The 21,243-nt window shown below is 45.2% G+C and overlaps 1 long non-coding RNA gene across 2 annotated transcripts in view; it reads right to left on the reverse strand.

The window, feature by feature from the left end:
• LOC114484573 (uncharacterized) overlaps positions 1–14,756 on the reverse strand; it is an 81,191-nt gene extending 66,435 nt beyond the window's left edge. For both annotated transcript variants that reach the window (XR_003677657.1, XR_008616217.1), the window contains exons 1-2: positions 13,974–14,756; positions 12,398–12,927 (exon numbers count right to left, since the gene is read on the reverse strand). This is a non-coding gene — a long non-coding RNA (uncharacterized lncRNA). The remainder of the gene's footprint in view (positions 1–12,397; positions 12,928–13,973) is intronic.
• Positions 14,757–21,243: the final 6,487 nt, after the last annotated feature.

A 21,243-nucleotide genomic window follows, 5' to 3' on the forward strand; every position in this document is an offset into this window, starting at 1 on the left:
ACCACTGGACCCACATTTGTGCTAACCCAGAGCTCTTTCCACAGAAACACGTGGCCCTCTGCACGTCTAACTGAAAACCTTTCACAAAATCTAAGGAAAACCACGTAGAAACACCCTCCCTTCTGTCTCCACGGGTGGTGTGCACACACATCCACCATTCCAACAATACAGGAAACTGATGGAAGCCATCCGGAACCTCAACGGCGGGCACAGCTGCCACAGATAACATATCACACGAAAGGCTGGAAATCCGTGCTGTGCACATTCATACAGGAAGCCCAGCTCAAGCTGTTTTGACCCTATTTAGTAATCAGTTACATGCTCACAAAAGAATGCCAGAGCAAAAACAGAAGGGAAAGAAAAACCACACACACACACACACACACACACACACACACACACACACACACACACACACACACACCCCTTTTTCTTACGAAGAAGAATCAGTCCAAGAGATTTAAAGAGAGGCCCAGCTGGTTTATAGTTTTGCAGGAAATCTGGTAACAATTCTGTGATGCCATCGTCTCCGCCAGCCCAGGGTGATGGCACAGCAAGGCAGGCACTGGGGTCATTCAAATACATCAAAACTGTATTTCACCTCAATCACACTTACATTTCAAGTGAAAGTATTTTGGACACTTACATTTACATTTCAAGTAAATCACACTTACATTTCAAGTGAAAGTATTTTGGGCCTAAACATTTCTGATAATTTTCAGATGTACTGTGGTTTGACTGGAAGTGTTGGGCAGACCTGTGGTTCTGCCACCCACTTCAGGGCTGTGTGATCTTGGGCAAGGTACCTAACTACTCGGAGCCTTTCTTCTACCAAAATGGGACTGAATACCTATGACCTCACAGGATAGGTCTGAGGAAGAAGCGAGAGCAGACTTCCTACAGCACAAAGGAGCATCCGTAGATATTCACCTCCTTCCTTCAGCATTTTTTTCTAATTCACTTCCCTGGTGTGGACTTGGCCTCAATTAAAGAGAAACGTGAGAAGAAAATGGTTCATTCTTTGGAGCCACTGCTGAGTTCTTTTAACCCTAATCTAGGCCAGGGGTTCTCCAAACATTTTGGCCTCAGAATCCCCTGAACTTTTTTTTTTCTTTTTTAACACTTACACTCACAAAAGGAGATTCTGAGGAGCTTTTTTTAAAATGTAGGCTATCAGTATTTACCATATTAGACATTAATACTGAGAAATTTTTTAAATATTTAGTTATCAAAAAAATAATAATGCATTACATGCTAACAAAAATTATGACGGTTTTCCCAAACAAAAAGTTTAGTGAGAAGGGTGATGTCATTTACAAATCTCTTTAATGTCTAGCTTATAGAAAACAGCTGGATTCTCATATCTGCTCTGCTTCTACATTCAGTCTGTTGTAATGTCTTGTTCTAGTTGAGGTTTATGAAGAAAAATCAGCCCCCGTGTGTGAGAGGAGTTTAATAGGTTTTTTTAAAAAAAGATAATTGGACATATTCTTTGATACTGCAACTAAATGCAGTAAAGTGCTCATTTCTTTAAAGTTAATTTTCAGTGTGGAATCTGCAACCTTGTCAATGAACTTTTAAAACTCTTAGATGAAATCCATTCATCTATTTTGCTCTTTGTACAACAGTTCATTTTCTCATGCATGATTTTGTAACGTTTGGAAAATGCTGACTCACTGAACTATATAGATCATTCCAAATGTTGACCTATTTTATCATACAACATCAAAAATCCCACTATTCATATATCACCACCAATTTCAACAGAAAAGTCTCTATAAGGAAGCTCTCAAGCTTCCTGTGATGGACACAAGTTTTCCATAATTCTAATTTTCTCTTGAAAGTTAAAATTTTATTGCTGGCAGCTGATAGTGTCATTGTTTCACTTGACAAGCTCACTTTATTCATTTTTGGCAGAATATGTGTGAAATGCCCAAGTCTAAATAACTATAGTTTGTCTTTCATTCTCTAAAGTAAAAATGATGTTCCATGACAAATAAAAGAGCCAATTTAGCTCACGATTCAATTGCCAAGTGTTTTTCCTCAAGGAAACCAACATATTTCACTATTCAGCAGAAATGTTCTATGTGTATTTCCCATTTCACACAGAATATGAAATAGACACGAGGTTGAGATTTCATAAAATGAATAGCTTTCACTGATTTATTGAGGACATTCTTCAATGAAACTGGAATCTGTTTTGCTGTGTGTGGTGACAGTTTGGTGCCTCTGCTTTGGTTCATGCCCTACCCTCTTTTGCTTCTGTGCCATCAGTGGAAATGTCACCACAGTGAAAAAGTCAACATCTTAACAAGGTTATGAAAATAGTTTTGATGTTACAGACTCTCTGAAAGGGTCTCAGAAACCCCTGCCCCCGGGGCTCCGCACACCACACCGTGAGAACCTCTGCTCTAGCCTCCTTCCCACACCTTGATGTTCCTCCTTCCTCGGCGCTCCCGCCTTCAGTGAGCTCTGGCTGCTCTGAGCTCCCCTCTGGCAGCACTCAGTGGGCTGTCCTATCTCCCCAAGTTCTCTGGTTTACAGCTGACTGTATCCTCTCTCTTCTTCAACAACGGCAGCAACAAAAACGACTGCATACCTATACATGCCAACCACCGTTCTCCGAACCGAAAACACAGTCAAGAAGACAAGCAAAGTCCTTGCTCTCATTTTCCTTATATTTTCGAGGGAGAAGAGAAAATAAACTTGCAAATAAATTACATACAAGATAGTTTCCGAGTCCTGCGATAACCATGGACTGATGTTGACAGAGAGAGACAGGTGAGGCCGAATGAGACGGCCCCAAAATGAGAGGTGTCACGTTTGTGCACCCAGTGTGACTAATGGTAATTAATGGGTACAAACGGGGATGGGTGACGTTTCCAGTAAACTAGCTGGCGTAGAACTGGAATACCTCATGGGAAGCTGGGAAGAGGAGGAGGGGAGAAGGCATGGTTCTTTGTGTTTCAAAGGAGGGCTACCGTGGCCCTTGTTGGGGCAGGGGGGATGGCAGCTCCCAGTCCTCCAGGGGGAAAGCAAGGCACTGGGGGGAAATGAGCTAAAAAGAGTGGCTGGGACTGGGACAAGAAGCCACTCTGCCCCCCGAGGGCCGATGTGGGGCTGCTGAAGTATTGTACTAGGTGCCACCTGGTCTGTCTGGAGGCTGGTGGGAGGGGACAAGGAGGGAACGGAATTATCTGTAATACGCGACGACCTTCCAATACCCCGGTTGCCATACCCAACTTACACTGACATCCAGGAGCTGGCTGTCACCTCTGCTTCCAAATATTACAGAGCCACTTCTAGGATACACTAACATTTCCATCCAAACCAGTACACACCTAAATTAGGGCAAGAATAAACAAATAAAAATAAAAAATAAAGAAATCACACCTAACTCGAAAGAATGACTTGGAGGTTCCACTAAGAGAAGCACTTTGCTGTGGAGGAAATCATGCCACGCCCTTGAGAAGGTCTCTCTAGAATTCATTCTTGCCTGGCTTTCCTCTTGCCTTTACCCCAGCAAGACCATGCCATGGTTCAGGCTGAAGGAACGTGTCCTCTGCTGGGGGTGGGGGGAGGAGGTTGGCGGGGGGCGGGGGGGTGCAGCTCTCAGGAAGTTTCCGGTGTTTTCTCTCATTGAAGCTTTTCTGCCTCGTCCTGGGACTGGTCTCTTCTCGTCTGGAGCTCAGCTTTTCACGCCTCCTTCCCCTGCGATCCGTCTCCTTTGACTTCATGTTCCTCCCTCCAAGACCCACAATTTTGTTTCACAAGTTTCACGCTTTTCCCATGAATTACTGTAACCGCAACAAAGGTATATTTTCTTTTTCCCTGGTCACGTCTCTTTAGCCACTTCCTGTTTTTCAGAAGGGACACACTGGAGAGGTCGCGGGTCTCTCCGCAGGACACCACACTTCATGCAGATGGTGTATATGCGACTGGCAACGTGAAAAGCCTCCCTGCTCTAGAAAGGCTCATCCAAGGGCATCCATGCAAACCCCTCTACCCATTAAATCACCGACGATTCCCTTTCCTTGTGAAATCATAAAATTCTGGAGGGTAGGGACCTTTATATCGCTATAGCCCCAGGCCTTGCGGACTGCTGAGGCTTTTACGAGAAGGATGCCAGAAAACTCCACTCTACGACTCAGCCTTCTTCGTGCTGTTCCCAGAGGCAGCTGGCGTGGGTGGCAGTGATACAGGCAGTGGGAGGGCGGGTCTCTCTCTGATCTCTGTTCCAAGAACAACAGTACTTCTGCTGTAACCGCCCCTTCCCTGATCACGTCACTTATCATATGCTCCCCTTTTGCGTTGGCTCTAAAATGTTTAAAGCCAAATTTATATGCCACATTTAGCAGCCCTCCAGGACCTTATCACCAGCATCTTAAGAATCAGATACGTGCAAGGCAAAGGGCCACAGCTTCATCATTTCTGCTCCATCTTCCTTTCTGAACTCTGACCTGTGTCTTGGCTACAGTTTGTCTTCCGAAAATAGACCCTTGTATAAACGTTAACAAGCTGGTCCTGCATCTCCATCGCAGGGACATTTTTCACTTTTCAAAATCCCATGAATCACAGTGAGCTTTCACTTGGGGCCCTGGGGAACATGGCGGGGAAACAGCACATTTTAATAACGTTAAGGCAAGTCAGCGTCACAAGGGAGCCAGTAGGTTTCCACAGCTGCCTAACCTAGTTTGATACCACCAGCTCGCACTCTAAGTAACACATGAGTCATCAGCGTTGCCTGCCTATTGACCGGATTAGGATGGGGGTAGGTGGAAGCCATGAGGGGGTGGGCGGTGGCCAAGGGTCAGGGAAGCCAGCAGGAAATCACAGAGAAAATAAGCAAAGCTAGAGATGAGCTGTCCACTTTTCCTTTGTCCATTCTTCCAAAAACTCTATACTTTATAGTAAATTCACACCCTGCAAAGTGAATCTAGGAAGACCAGGGTACATCCTAGCTGGCCCCTTTATCCCTCTTCATCCCAGATTTTTAGGTTTATATCCATCTTTAATCCATACCTCCAGCTCTTCGGTTTCTGCAAACAGCTGATTCACCTCTTAGCTTCTTGAAATGGAGCTTGCTTTCTGTCTCATTGAGTCTGCTCAATTCCTTGCTTTGAGTGTCTCCTTACAGCCTTTGAGAACCCTAAGAAACCACTGGCTCCATCGCCCCTGGCTGAACCAGTAACCAGTGGTAGGCCTGGGAGAGACTGCACTCAAAGATCTGATCAAAAACATGCTTCTGCTTAAAATCAGTACTAAAAACTAAAAACAGAGTTACCATATGATCCAGCAATCCTGCTCCTGGGCATATATCCGGAAAAGACAAAAACTCTAATTAGAAAAGATACATGCACCCCAATGTTCACAGCAGCACTATTCACAATAGCTAAGACATGGAAGCAATCTAAGTGTCCACTGACAGATGAATGGATAAAGAAGATGTGGTACATACATACACTGTAATACTACTCAGCCATAAAAGAATGAAATAATGCCATTTGCAGCAACATGGATGCAACTAGAGATGATCATACTAACTGAAGTCAGTCAGAAAAAGACAAATATTATATAACATGTGTGGAATCTAAAAAAAAATGATACAAATGAACTTATTTACAAAACAGAAGCAGACTCACAGATTTCGAAAACAAACTTATGGTTACCAAAGGGGAAAGTGGGGGGACGGATAAATTAGGAGTTTGGGATTAACATATACACACTACTATATATAAAATAAACAACAAGGATTTACTGTATAGCACAGGGAACTATATTCAATATCTTGTAATAACCTATAATGGAAAAGAATCTGAAAAAGAATATATATATATATATATATATATATATATATAAAAAACTGAACCACTTTGCTGTACACCTGAAACTAATACAACATTGTAAATCAACTATACGTCAATAAAAAATTTTTTAATCAATATTAAGTAAATAAAATGAAAGTTGTTTTTGCCCAAATCTTAACTCTTCAAATATTTTCCTTCAACTTTTTCACTTAATTTTTTCAGTATAATTAAGCTCACGGAGAAGTGAAATAAAAGGAGCTGAAATCCTAACCCATGTACAATTTCCATTATGTAATATCTGCTCATTTAATTTTAGATGAAAATTTATCCTGTTTTGTAACCTTCCACCCAAGGCCCCCACGGAAGGTAGTAAGCATTGATAATGTTCAATTTTAAGAAGCTGAGATTTCACAGTTCTTTTTCTTCAGCTCTGCACAGGCAAAGAACGAAGCCTGCAAACAGCTTCCCTGAGAACACTCCGGCTGCATTTACACTGTTTCCTAAAGCAAGCACACTCTGGTAGTTTCTGTTCAGGAAGAGGAAACTTTCCTCAGCTTAATTCCCAGAATACAGAGCTTGAGTGTGTGGGAGAAATCAAGTGGACTTGACAAACACACGACACTCACACCGGGGGGACAACAGATGGATGGCTTCAGCCTTACCTGCCTCGGTTTGGTGAGGATATTTCCTATAGAAGAGGACCAGTGTGGCACAATGCAAAGAACAGTACGTTCACAGGTACTTTGATGGATTTAATTTTGGCTTTGGTTCATCACTCCAGAAACTGAATGTGTGAGGAAAAGCACTTATTCCCCAGCAACGTTATGAATTACATGGCTACGAGGAGAACAACTGTTCTGGTTTATATGCTGGTAGGTGGCCGCCAAGCCAGAGCCAAGGAACCCAAACGCCAGGTATTATTAATCACCTGTCCATTCCTCATCATGCCCGTTCCATACTGTATTAGTCGGAGTTCTCCAGAGAAACAGAATCAGTAAGATGTATCAAGAGATTTATTCTGAATTATCTTCTCACACAATTGTGGGAGCTGGCAAGTTCAAAATCTGTAGGGCAGGCCAGCAAGCTGGAAATTCCAGTAAGAACTGATGTTGTGATCCAGAGTCAGAATTCCTTCCTCATCAGGGAAACTCAGTCTTTTCTCTTAAGGCCTTAAATTTATTAGATGAGGCCCAACTCACATTGTGGAGGATAATCTGCTTTACTTAAAATCTACTAATTTAAACGTTAGCACACCAACAAAATATTCTTATAGCAACATCTAGACTAATGTTTAACCAAACAGTTGGGCACCACAGTCTAGCCAAACTGACACATAAAATTAACCATCACACCCAGTAAGTGCGCAAAAAATTGATTTGATTGGATAGGAAACCCCAGACAAACTATGTTCCTGAGCCACTATTTCTTCAGCTGAACAATGTAAGGTTTAGACCTCATTCCTCCAATTCCGGTAGTCCAAGAGCAAACATTTAAGTCTTGAGAATATGGAAAATCTATGGTCTCTGGTCTCCTTGGGTGAGGTGATGACTTTAAACAGATGATAACACCATCACCACATGGTCACCCCCAGTGTCCACAACAACAGAATAAATACTATATAAAGTTCTGCGATCCAAAGAGCCACCTTCCTGCTGTTCTGATTTTCTCTGGCCTAATCACACAGAGGGGCAGGCCTCAAGCTGCTTATGGTGTCCAAATCACCAGATCTCCATGGGACAAGGGCTCTGACTCTAAAAGTGAACAGGCTGCTTAGGAATTTAGAACCTAGGAGTAAAGGAAACGCCTCTTAAATTGAAGGGAGTTCACAGAGAAGCTTCCAGAAAGGCTCTAGTTCCATCCTTTACTCCTGGTTCTTTGTTGTTTTTTTAACCAGTCCAGGAAGGAAATAACATCCAGTGTCTTTGGCAGATTATCAGAAGAGGGCCACCGAGGAGGAAGGAAAGTCAAAACACAGTCATACCTTTTTCCTCATCTTGGTGCCCCGATTTGCTATTGAATTCTTTTCACCAGAGTTTGTTGTGTTAGTTTGCTTGGTAGTTCATAACAAACTGCCACAAACTGGGTGGTTTCAACAACAGAAATGTATTGTCTCAGAGTTTTAGAGGCTAGAAGTCTGAAACCAAGGTGTGAGCAGGGTTGGTGCCTTCTGAGGGCTGTGAGGGAAGGATCTATTCCAGGTCTCTCTCCTTGGCTTGCAGACGGCTGTCTTCATGTTCACATGGTCTTCCCTTTATGGGTGTCTGTCTCCAAATTTCCTCTTTTCGTAAGGACACCAATCATATTACCTCTGTAAAGATCCTATACAGGTCACATCCAAATAGTCACATTCTGAGGTACTGAGGCTAGGACTTCAACATATGAACTTGTGGGGACACAATTCAACCCATAACACTTGTTCTCTGCATATGGCTGTTAGTTTCCCTTCACTGTAGATGCAATAAAACAGTATCATAGGAAACTGGTATTTCTGTAGTGCTTTATGTTTTTCAAGGGCGATAATAATCTCCTGGATGGAAGGAACCTCATCTATTTACCTTGAATACCCTAGAGCAGGAGTCCTCGACCCCTGGGCCACAGACTGGTACCAGTCTGCAGCCTGTTAGGAACCGGGCCACACAGCAGGACGTGAGTGGCGGGCGAGTGAGTGAAGCTTCATCTGCTGCCTCCCATCACTCCCCATCACTTGTGTTACCGCCTGACCATCCCCCCGCTTCTGTGGAAAAACTGTCTTCCGCGAAACCGCTCCCTGGTGCCAAAAAGGTTGGGGACTGCTGCCCGAGAGCAGTGCCTTGTCTGTGACACTCAATAAATAAATGTTTGTGGAATGGACCAGTCATCCCTCATTTTATACTTTCCCCATCTCTTTAAATATTTTCTTGAGCCCCTAATCAGAGGTAGCATCCAAGGTATTGATATGCTTTGCTTGGTTCAACCCAAGGTTCAAGCAGATGAAACCAATACAAAGGAGACCCTAAACACCACGGCAAGTCCTGCTCTGAATCCCTACATCAAATACAATGGGCATTTCTTTTAGGTGATGTTCCACAAGGAGAAAAAAGGCAAATATTTTAGTTCAGTTCTGGTAACACACAGATCTATTTCTATTTCCTGTCTGACTCCATGCATATGAGGACTTCCTACACCAGGAAGGCAATTTGGTTTAGAAATGTTTTCTTTCATTTAGGGTTCTGTTTGTTTGTTTTGTTTTCTGAAATTTCAGATCACTGACTGCGCCAAATAATTAAATCATAAATCTGGCATTTTATGCATGTAGATTACATCTTTTCAAAGTTGTTTTTATATGTGGAGTTTATCTGAAGCAAATGTACAGGCAAGGAGAAACCCCTGGACTTACTGCCATAGAACTGGGCTCTTATGAAACCCCAGATGTCATGTAATTTATTTCTACAGTGTAGAATAGATGGATAAAGCCAATGGTTTGTTCTCCATGAGGCTTTGAGGGGTACTATACCTTAAAGGGGTTAACACAGACACAGGTCTGGAATTTCAAAGATTAATTCTGCCATGTTGGATCAAGCCCAGGAAAAACCAGCCTCCGAGTTAGGTGATGTTAAGAGTTATGTTCATTACCCTTTATAGCTCAGAGGCACCCTTCTCTACCAAAGGGACATAACTCTCAAGTAAAACAGATGATCACTTCCTTAGTGATACTGCTTCCTAAGAAGCAAACAAACTGGTACACGGAGAGAGAATAAAGGGATGTGGGCGCTTACTGTTGGGTAGAGGAAGGTTTTTTTTTAAAAGAAGATAACATTTAAGCTGAGATCTAAAGAGCAAGAAGCCAGCTGTGTGAAGCTCAATTTACAGACTTAGTGATGGATAAGATGAAGGCAAGTAGGGGTGAGGGAGAGGGAGAAATCACGTAGGACTCCCAGGCGTCTGTCTTGTGCACCTGGCTTCGTGGTGCTAATGTTCCCAGAGATCGCAGAAAGTGGGGAGGAGAGGACTGAAGGAAAGTCAAAGGTTATGTTTGGGGTATGTCATGTTTGTGATGACTGTGAGAATTCCAAGGGGAGATGTCAAGTAGATACGGACGCATCAGGATCCTGGCTGGAAACCAGGATAATTTGAGGAGAGTTTAATAGAAGGATTATTTACAAAGGTGTGAGCAGAGTTTAGGACAAGCAAAGAGAGATGGTGCGGTACATCTTGAAGCTAGTAACCATGCATAGGCTTGAAAGAGCAAGTGAAAGGGGCAGTAACTGGTAGAGAGAGAGAGACAGAGAGAGACAGTGCTGGTTAGACGGAGAGGGCCTTCTGGTAGGCGCCGTGGCCCTCAATAGAGAGATGCAGTCTGAGGTGAACCACAAAGAGGGAGCTAGGTGCTAAATTTATTGACCTCACTCTCCTCTTGCCTTTCAACCTTCTGCTGGAAACTTCTATCGGCCAAACCCAGTTGAAGTGAGAGAGTCTGCTGATGTAGCCCACAAAGGTCAAAGTGCCAAGGGCAGAGAGGAGGGTCAACAAGAGGAGAGAGTGGATCTAGAAGGACAAACAAAATATACAACACAAGGCAGTTGGATATACTGAGCTCTATTAATGGCAATGTAAAGAGGTGCAATCTCTATGGAAACAGTATGACAGTTCCTCAAAGAATTATAAACAGAATTATGACCCAGGGTCTTGAAGAGGTCTTTGTACACCCGTGCTCACAGCAGCGTTATTCATGATGGCCAAACCGTAGAGGCAACCCGAGTATCCACCAACAGACAAATGGATGAACAAAATGTGATATATACATAGAATGAAATATTATTTAGCCTTGAATAGGAATGAAATTCTGACACATGCTATAACATGGGTGAACCTTGAGGACATTACGCTCAGTGAAATAAGCAGTCACAAAAATACAAATACTATATGATTCCACTTATATGAGGTACCTGGAGTAGTCAAATTCATAAAGACAGAAAGTAGAATGATTGTTGCCAGGGGCTGAGGGGAGGAAGAAAGAGAGGGACGGAGAAATGTTGCTGAATAGTATAGGGTTTTAGTTTTGCAAGATGAAAAACGTTCTGGAGATTGGTGGCACAACAATGTGAACGCACTTAACCCTACTGCACTGTGCACTTACAAAGGGTTAAGATGGGGACTTCCCTGGTGGCGCAGTGGTTAACAATCCTCCTGCCAATGCAGGGGATACGGGTTCGAGCCCTGGTCCGGGACGATACCACATGCCGCGGAACAACGAAGCTCGTGGGCCACAACTACTGAGCCTGTGCTCTAGACACTGCGAGCTACAACTACTGAGCCCACGTGCCACAACTACTGAAGCCTGCGCGCTATAGGGCCTGTGCTCCGCCACGAGAAGCCACCGCAATGAGAAGCCCGAGCACCGCAACGAAAAGTAGCCCTGCTCACCTCAACTAGAGAAAGCCCACGTGCAGCAACAAAGACCCAACGCAGCCAAAAATAAATAAATAAATTTATTTTTTAAAAAGGGTTAAGATGATAAATTTTATGTTACATGTATTTTACCACAATTGAAAATTAAAAATTAAAACATTTTATAATTTTATTTTACCTCATTTAAAAATATCAACTGAACATCTTTTCATATCAATTGAACATTTTTTGGTACTATCTTAGCAGTTACATAATAGTTGATTTTATTATTGCATATCTTATTTAATCAAATCACTGTTTTTTGAAATTTAGGTTTTCTACAAAACCAAACATCATAAACAAACTGCAATGGACAGCGCTTAGCTACCTCTTTGACACACGTGCAATTATTTCCCCAGAATAAATTCCTAGAATGGGATTGCTGGGTCAAAGGAGAATACGGCTGTGTGAGCGGTGAGACTGGGGTGGGAAATGCAATATGAAACCTGAAATATGAAAACCAATCAACAGAGACCTGAAGTGGGGTGCGATATAAATTAAGTGCTATATAAATATTTCTGGTTGGAAAAGGAAATGTGATTTACTCATTCATTTATTCCTTATATAAAATGTACTGAGACTCTGTCATGCGCCACTGTTCTAGACACTGTGATATCACGTTGTCCTATTAAACACTCTCTTATCTCTCAAGGAACTTAAAGACTAGGGAAGAGAGAAACAAGTAAATCACCAATTTCAGTGCAGCTTGGTACATGAGGGAAGGGAGAGATACCCAAGAGCTAATGCAAGGAGAAGAGGAAGTTCACCATTCAGGGGAGCCTTCTCCATGGAACTAGCTGTGTGTCAGTGAGCAGAGTTTTGAGGGACAAGTCAGAGTTATTCAGACTTCGAAGTAGATAACCACATGGCATAGCCCACCTCCAAGATGGCGCCCAATGACCCTCACCTCCTGGTATTTGTGCCCTCATGTAGCCCCCTCCCACAATGGATCAGGGCTGTTCTGAGCGCCCAATAGAGAATGGTGGAGATGACAGTGCGTGAACTCTGAGGCTAGATTATAAAAAGCACTGCAGTTTCCCTCTTGCTCTACTGGATTGCATGCTCTGGAGGAAGTCAGTGTCCGAGCCATTCAAGCAGCCCTGTGAAGAGGCCCATGTGTGAAAAGGAACTGAGGCCTCCCACCAACAGCCAGCACAACTTACCAGTCAGGTGACTAAGTCATCTCAGCAGGGAATCCTCCAGCCGCAGTGGTGACTGCAGGCCTGGCCAACATCTTAACTGTGGTCTTATGAGGGAACCTAAGCCAGAACCGAGAGTCATATAAGTGATTACTGGTTTTGTAAGCCATGAAAAAGTTCTGGGGGATTTGCTTCTCGGCAATAGTTAATTTAATATACTACATATCAAGCAGAGCTTAAAATGTCTAAAAATGGGAGATACTTGGAGTTACCCGAGAGAGAAGGTTACATGCGGGGAAAGAGCAGGAGCTGGAGATGGAGAGGAAAGCAGGGGCCAGATTATTCCTGGCCGTGGTACACTCTGCCCTCCTCCCCTTCTTCCTTGCCAGCGGAACCAACCTTGTTGATGTGTTAGGTGGCCATTTGGATGAGGTCACGCTGGGAGGATGTGTGTTAACAAGGTCAGTGGGCTGAGGGTAAGGCCTTGGCTGGGGGAAAGTCCTCAAAGGGTGAGCAGAGGCAGAAAATTACAGCCGCCCAAGAAAGAGTGACCACTGAAGGAGGAAAGAAAAGGAGAAAGTGGAGTTCCAAAAGTTAGACTTTCAAAAAAGGGGGAAGGTTAATGGCGTCAAAGGAAACAAAGAAATCTAACAAAGGGACTTCCCTGGCAGTCCAGTGGTTAAGACTCCCTGCTTCCACGACAGGGGATGCGGGTTCGATCTCTGGTCGGGAACTAAGATCCCTCCTGCCACATGCACGGAGCAGCCAAAAAAAATTTTAAAGAAAGAAAAAAATCTAACAAGGCCCGAGTATTGGGCACTGGAAGGGTCACCATGGCAGCCCCTGTGTCCTTTGTTGGGACTGTGGGAGCTTCAAAACACTGGGTCCGACCCTCTGACTCTGGTAAAACCCCTCACCTCTCTATCTCGCCCCTTTGCCTCCTCCCATTTTCTCTTTTCTTCTCTTCCCATTGGCCATCTGGCCTCTTCCCTGCTCCCACCTCAAATGTCTTTGCTTTTTGCCTCTCAGTGCTTGGAAGAGTTTCCCCACAAAGGTCCACACTGCTCTCTCCTTCGCCACCTTCAGGCTGACGCCCCTGTCATCTTCCCCGTGCCTGCGGTTGGAACCTCCCATCCCCACTGACACACATTCTCTATTCCGTCCTCTCCCTTCCTGCTCCCCTACTGATCACTCTACAGGCCACATCTTTTACTTGGTGGTGCTTATTGAATCTCCCCTTCTCTAGGGTGTCAGCTCCAGGAGTTTGAACTGTATTCCCAGAACCCAGCACTCAAGTGTTCTTTAAATATCAGTTAAGTGCTGCAAAAATAAGGCACAGTTCCTGTTTTCAGGACTCGTGACCTCCAACCAAAGTGTGACAGCTGCTACCTTTGAGGCAGGCACAAAGCACTAAGAGGGCTCCAAGGAAAGAATGACAGAGGAAGTAACTTCTGAGCAGAGAATACAGGAGCAGGGGAGGTGGAGGGTGAAAGGGACATCATATTCTGATGTGTCTGGACCGTGGGGCGGGAGTGGAGGCGGGGCGTGATTGAGACCAGACTGTAAAAGGTTTGGAGACAAGCACACTGAAGAGCCTTACCTTTATCCTACAGGCCAGAGATTTTCCAACTGTGCCCTGCGGAGCCCAAGGGCTTCACACTTGCCAGGCCTCTCGTTGCAGTCCAGCCTCCACTGTTTTACATGTCGGGCTTCGGATTAGTCCTTCTTTTGAAGGCTTCAATTCCGCCACCAGACTTTGAAAACCATCTCTGTTGGTAATGGAAACTGTGGTCTTAAAGAACCACCAAGGGCAAGTAGTATCAATCATTCCCTTTGATTGAGGGCAGGCAAGGCCTGGGGGGTCGGGGGGGCGTGAGAACGTGCAGGTTTTCCGACTCAGCTTTCGCAGCAGTGTGGCGTAGGAACGAAGCTTGGGCTTTGAGTAGGGCTCGCACTTTACCAAGGCTCAGCAAAGGACAGCGGTGAGCAGACCTGCCTTCCACGCACGCGAGTCCCGCGGCCTCGGGGCGCACCTGCGGTTACCCCCTGTTGCACTCCCCGCTTCCCAAGAGATGAAGCAACTCGCTAAAGACACACCCTCACTTGCTGGCGAAGGTGGGGTTAGCTCTCCCAGCTCTGCCGTTTTTAATGCATTGTTTCAAGTCCTAAGCCACCAGATAAAAATAGTGCAACGGCTGGAGTGAGTGAGGCGAGGGCAAAGAACGGGGGATGGGGGGGAGGGGCGGGAGCGAGGCGGGTAAGCAAGGGAGTGCGGGGGGACTGGGCCGGTTCCATTTGGGCCAAACCCGCTTCCTTATCTGCAAAACCAGAGAAACTCGTGCTCTCTGAGCCACCTGCTCATTCGGTGACACTGCTTTCAAAAAGTGTAACAGATACACGAATGTGCCAGATTCCCACTTTTCTGTCAACTTCTAGGAAGATACAGCTAAGGGAAGGAAAGGAGGAGTTTTCCCTTCCTGTATCACACCCATAACTCAAAAGTGCTGACCTTCAGGAGTCCGCGCGGTCCGGCGGTGGCGCGGAGCGGACTGACTGCCTAGTGGCTACGTGACTGCGCGCTCGCCGCGCCCCTCGACGCCCGGGACGCGTGCCGCGGGCTGGCTCCGCCCCGGCGACCCGGGCGAGGAGGGGCGGATCCTCTCGCCCTCCCCCTCCTCCCCCGCCCCCCTCCCCGCCTCCTGCGCAACTCCTGGCGTCCAAGTCAGGGGAGCGTGCCATGCAGACGCACTTCCAGACGCACCTCCCCCTCTTTCTTGGAGCCAAGACGCACAAGGTCGGCAACCCTGAGTCTTGGCTTCCTGGTTCATAGACTCACGACTTGGTGAGGCTGCCTGAGGGCCCTTCCAGCTGCCCTAAGGTCTGAGGCTGTGGTTTCATGAATGATGCTTTTCCACTCTGCAAACATTAATGAGACCATATCTGTGAAGTGCCGTGAGTTCCGTGGGATAAAAGTGCTGACTAATTTGTCATTCATTGCTTATAAAGTCCACTAAAAATGGCATTTTAAAATCAACATTTACTTAGATATAACAGCCTTCCTGTACAGCTTGCCAAATACTTTAAACATCAGCCTGGGATCTGAATCATTACTTCATTTTTACAGATGAGGTGAAACATTGTTTCTTGTAATAGTAATCATCATGATATCATTATTACTGAAAGTGATCCATTTTGAGTGAAAAACATAAATTGCTAAATACATGTATCTCTGAGAAACTCTTCTGGAGCCGCTTTCAAAGAATGCTCCCCATCTGACCTTAAACAAAAGGAAAGGGCAAAGCGATGTTATCTTTTAAGTCAGGAAAATAAACAGAGTTTTCTATTTTCTTCCCTCTTTTGTAAGCACTGACATTTGAGAGGTTTCTCACCAGCACGTGAGCCTAAGCAAGGCTGGGGCCATCTGGGGGGGCACGTAACTGTATAAGTTGTGAGGCAATGGAAAGGGGGGCTGCGGTTTTTAGGGAAATATCTTCCTGCTCATTTATTGGTTGCGTGGCATCGTGTCCCTGATCCCTGAAAATGAGGCAGGGTAGAAAGGAATGAGATCTGTCAGTATCTACTTGCTCCCTTTGTAAGGCTTGGGTGATGCATGTCCAAGGAACCCCAAGGGTAGAGGTCAAGCTGCCTAACTGGTCTGGTGTGGGCGTGGTGAGGGTGATAAAGGAATCCCATCTGCAGAGCCCCTTGGATGCAGTTTAACCTGTACTGCAGGCCTAGGAGACAGACTACCATGATTCTCTCTATGGCATATATAAAGCCCAGGAAAGTTCCCTCAAGTAAAACACAACCAGCTTTCAAATCCAGCTATCTGAACTCCAGCTTCAGAACTGTCTCCTTGTACTCCAAAGACCCAGACGTCATGAATGTTCTCGTGCGTCATAAAAGTGTTGGTCCTGGGATGGCAGAGACTACGAGGGAGTAAGATGTGGGTCTCTCCAATCTACCATGATCTGGCTTCAAAGCAGTGGGATTCATGGAAAATAAGGCTACACAGCAGGAGTTGGCCGACTATGGTCCATGGGCCAACTGCAGCCCGTCACCGGTTTTTGTGTGGCCAGCAAGTTAAAACTGGATTTTACATTTTTTAATAGTTTAGCGGGGAAATAATCAAAAGAATAATATTTTGTGGCATATAAAAAATTATATGAAATTCAAGTTTGCATGTTCACAAAGGAAATTTTATTGGAATGCAGCCATGCTCATTGCTTGCATACTGTCTATGGCTGCTTTCGCGTTACAAATGCAGAGTTGAATGGAATCGATGTTCTGTAAATCAGCAATACTGAACCATTGCCCCTAAGGGAAATACAGGGTTAAATTAAACGTAAGGCCTGGCCATTTTATAACTCGAATCATGAGTCTCTGAAACGGATTAAGCGCTTTCTTTGCTTGTTAGGACTTTCTAATGTCCAGAAAGGGTTGGAGACAGCTCACAACCCAAGCAAGTGTTACAGTAGGAGGAGGGAGACTAACAGGATAGGTGCAGAGGTCTGAGGAGTGATGCAGTACCATCAGGCAGGCAGGAGGGGCCACGGACTTGTTCCGTTGAGTTTCAACTTACATTCTGAGGTTCCATCTCAAAAGACAAGGACAGGGGAGAGAAAGTCCGTCCTGAGAGCGCACTCGGTGGAGGAGAGGCTTTCCGCAGCCCTTAGGAGTAAAAGCCTTTTCTGACTGAGGTCTCTTCTGGTGGACCCAGAGGATGGAGGGGCCCCAGCGGCACAACCAAGCAGATCCAACCCAATGCCTAACTGCGTCCTGCTCTCCTCTTGGGGCTTCCCCAGTGAAAATGCAGCTCTCTGTTTTCTTTGGAACCTAAGGATTAAATGTCTAAGTATTTACTTTTCTGATGTCTGGCTGTATCCAAAGAAAGAACTCGAAGTACCAAGAAGAGTGATGGACTGAATAATTCTGAAATAACCCTTCACAAGGAACTCTTTCTCGCCTAGCCTTTAAGAGTTAGAAGGCATCCGTTCATGGGCTTAGAGAGACCCTATTTTGTGTCATTAATTGAGGGGCGATCCGTAGACTTTAGAAATATTTGAGTATTGTGGAAGGTGAAGGGATCAGAGGCCAAGCCGGGAATTATTTTCAGGAAATAGTTCAGGGTCCGCCCTTGCCCATGAACAAGTCACGGCTTTATTTTACAGAGAGGGCTCAAGGTGATTTCATCCTGGAAGATTTTCAAAGTCCACCACCCCCTGAAAAAGTTCCAGCAATGCTTACACTGCACAGACAGAAAAACCGTGTTTCTCCGAAGCCCCTTGTAGAGTCTAGTATGCCTGAAGTCCCTTCATGCTTATCCTGACCCTTCATCTAGGTGACATATTTCTTCTTCCTGTTTCTTGACATGGAGACAGATACTCAGAGAGTTTAAGAAGTCGAGTCCTAAAATTCTGATCCCACTGAATTTCCCCATTAATCAGTCATGTCCTGTTTCTCCCAACTACCAGTACTTAGTGGTATCAAAAGAGTAGCCATGAATGGAAGACTAAGCCACGGGATGGGGAGGTAGCCTGGATAACGACGGCATGACCTTCCCTATCTTCCACCCCGCAAACACACACGCTGCAGAACTGGCATCTCAGCCTGGACATAAACTGATGTGATCCTCAAGCACTGCAGTGTGGCCTTGAAAATCCTTGCGGGGGGGTCAGAATGCCTCCTAGCCACCGGAAGCAGTAATCATCCACTTTAGCATCTGATCTTATGAAGTGGATCTCCCTTGAGGAGTATCATACAGTGAGTCATTGGACTGGGTCTCTCTGCCTTGAAACCCATTCCTCCCTTCCGCCTCCCCGACCCCTACACTCCATCACAAGCCTCTGCAGGTTTCTGAGCAGCTTCTTATACCTGAGACAACCAGGCTCTAAAGATAAGGCTAAAAAAAAAAAAAAAAAAAGATCAGATGAATAGATTATAAGCCCTTTCGTGTAGCGGATTAATTTGAAGGATTTGTCAAGTCCAGAGGTCGGAATCCCAGACTCCCCTTGTGGACCAGGCTGGAGAATTCCAGACTGAAATCTCATATTCGAATCAGGATGCAGCCTCCTCCCGTGGTCCAGGCAGTTTACACTGACACACTTAAAGGACACAGGGAGGTAGGTGTAAGTAACAACTGGAATCTGAACCGAAAACCTCCGCCCTTCAGCCTCATTTACATCTATTTATTTTTTCCTCCCCAGATTGTTGCGACCACATTAATTCTCTTCATGGCTCCTAGTTGCTTCTTCCAGAGGTGATGCTTTAGGCAAAGATAAGAGGATATGAGGAGAGGCCCTTTATCTGGGAAGAGAAATGTAGAATAGAAAACAGGGTGGTAGTTAAATTACATACAATATGTTTCTTATCCATTAGGGACAGATGTCTGGCAGTTCAAAGATTTTAAAAGTAGCCTTCGCCCAAATGCTTTCGTAAGCCTAGATTTCTATTTGTGAACTGTTTGTGCTGAGTGAAATAAATATCTGAAGACTCTGTTGCTTGTTTTTTTTTAAAAGGAGAGCCACTTGGGTAAGTGAGTAGGTAAATGACTGGAGAAATCAGCCAAGAAAGAGTCACACCTACCAGGATGCACATAAAACAGAGCTCCCCAGAAAATGGTCAGAGTAATTTGAAGCAGAGACAAGGAATGCAATTACAAACAGATCTGGTAAAGCCGGAGACAACTGAGAGCTTCATTACAAAGGGGGAGAAACACACGTAGGAAGCACCTGGAGTTGAACCTTACTCTTGCCATATGCCAGAAAGGGAAGACCCAGCATTCAATGCAAATGCTTTTGTCCATCTTTGCCCTAATTCAAATTTCTTCCAGGTTCCATTAGTCCTAACTCTGAGGATAAAAGCTTATTTAGATCCATTGTCTCATAGGGTGCAAGCTGATAATCCATCACCCAGTGCTCAGCTGCAGGCATGGCCTGGAGGAAGAGATTCCTGTATCCAGCAGACCCAGACTGCAAGGTGGTCTCCTCTCCACCATCTTGCTGAGCCCAGAGCTGCCACTGGAGCTTTCGTGGTAGAAAATACCCGTTCTGCATCCTCTGTCTTCAAAGGCAAATCTCCTTGTAGAGCAGATTGTCTGTGTTCTGCTCCACACACATTTTTGGAGCTCTGGAAATATGCCAGGCACTGTGTTCGGTGTTGGGAACAGACGCAGGAGTAAGGTAACGTTTGCCCCTAAGAGGTTGCTGTCTGATAGCAGAGCCAGACCAAAACCAAAACAAACCGAAACACAAACCCAGACAATGACAAAAGAATCTGGCAAAACAGAACCCAGAGGGAGACTTCAGCCACCCTGGTGGGCTTCTTAGAGTCTCTGGAAGGATGACTTGGAGTTAGCTGGGTAGGATTTTAAATTTTCCACTCATCTCTTTCACAGACGCGTTTGGAAATGTGAGCAGGCAGGACCCTTCGGTCACCTCAGGGGATGCCTGTGGCCCTGCCAGGTGGCTCCCAGCTCACCAAGTAGGACAGTGAACAAGAGCAGAGCATTTGCTATGGGTTCCCAGACTTTTTGCCAGCCAGGATATCATTTTATTTTTATTTTTTTAATCCTCAGAAACGTCACATTTTGAAAACTGATGTCTTTCAATTAAAGTGCATGAAGTATACCTAACTAAGTTTTCTCATAATTTAAATAAGTTAATAATTTAAATGACATATAATTATTATTAATTATACTTTAACTGCCAGTTGAAGCTTCTGCTTATCACAGGATAGCAAATGACAGTACACTGGGGAGGAGGTAATTTCTCATAAAATCAACCAAGTGTTTTAATTAGTTTGTACAGACTTACTGTGCTAAGGCATGATTTGAATTAGCCTTTTCTTGTCTTTTTTTTTTTTAAGATATTGAAGTAAGAACTGGTTCTTTTCTCTGGGAAACACTAACTTCGTGAATCAGGGACTGGGTCTGAGTATCAGAGCGTCTGGGCAGGGCAATTTCAGACTTTTTTAAATTGATGCGCACATGTTTTCCATTTAATTGAGTTTTTTGGTTGCTGCCAGTAACTCTGTTCCATTCCACTTCTCCATGACGCCTCCAGCCCCTTATGGAAGTGACGCAGAAACAAAATTCATCGTCTCCAATTAAGCTGGGGCATTCGGGAACCTAACACATCAAGTTATGGAGAAAAACCCTTAAGTTCCTGGTAATTATCCAGGAACCTTCTCCCCTTCCCACGGCCCTGGGATCTTTCGTACTGTGACCTCCAGGCACAGGTGGCCTCTCTTGTTCTTCTCCGGGTCAGGACGTTCCATGGTTCCAGCTACCGTTTACCCTTCCACCCATTCCTTACGGCAGGCTTCTCTCAGGAACTCTTGTCCTGTATCTTGTCCACCACCCACGGGACAGCTCCGCTGAGACGCCCTCAGAAGCCTCAGTGCTCTCACAGTTGAACTCACCGCGCTTTCCACCCTCATCTCATATGTGTTTCTGCTCCTGATCTGCGTATCTCAGGGGCAGCTGCAGCCCCTCCATCCAGGCTCTGGAGCTGCGACGTGGTGTGTAATCCTCATCCCCAGTAGCTCATTCCAAAAAGACTGTCACCAAGTCCTGCTGATTCGACCTCCTAATTAACTGTGTCCCCAGTGCCTAATCCCCTTCTGTCCCCACGGCGCTCGCTGGATCCTGGCGCTCGTGATCTCGAGAGGGAGGGTTCCTGAAAGGGACTCAGTACTGCCTTCCCGGCCTCCAGCCTCCTTACCGAATCCACCCTCCACGCCACCTGCAGACTCTTCTTTTAAAAAGTCGGATCTGGGGCTTCCCTGGTGGCGCAGTGGCTGAGAGTCCGCCTGCCGATGCAGGGGACACGGTTCGTGCCCCGGTCTGGGAAGATCCCACATGCCGCGGA

Source organism: Physeter macrocephalus, chromosome 20 (assembly GCF_002837175.3).
Source record: "Physeter macrocephalus isolate SW-GA chromosome 20, ASM283717v5, whole genome shotgun sequence".
NCBI lineage: Eukaryota > Metazoa > Chordata > Mammalia > Artiodactyla > Physeteridae > Physeter > Physeter macrocephalus.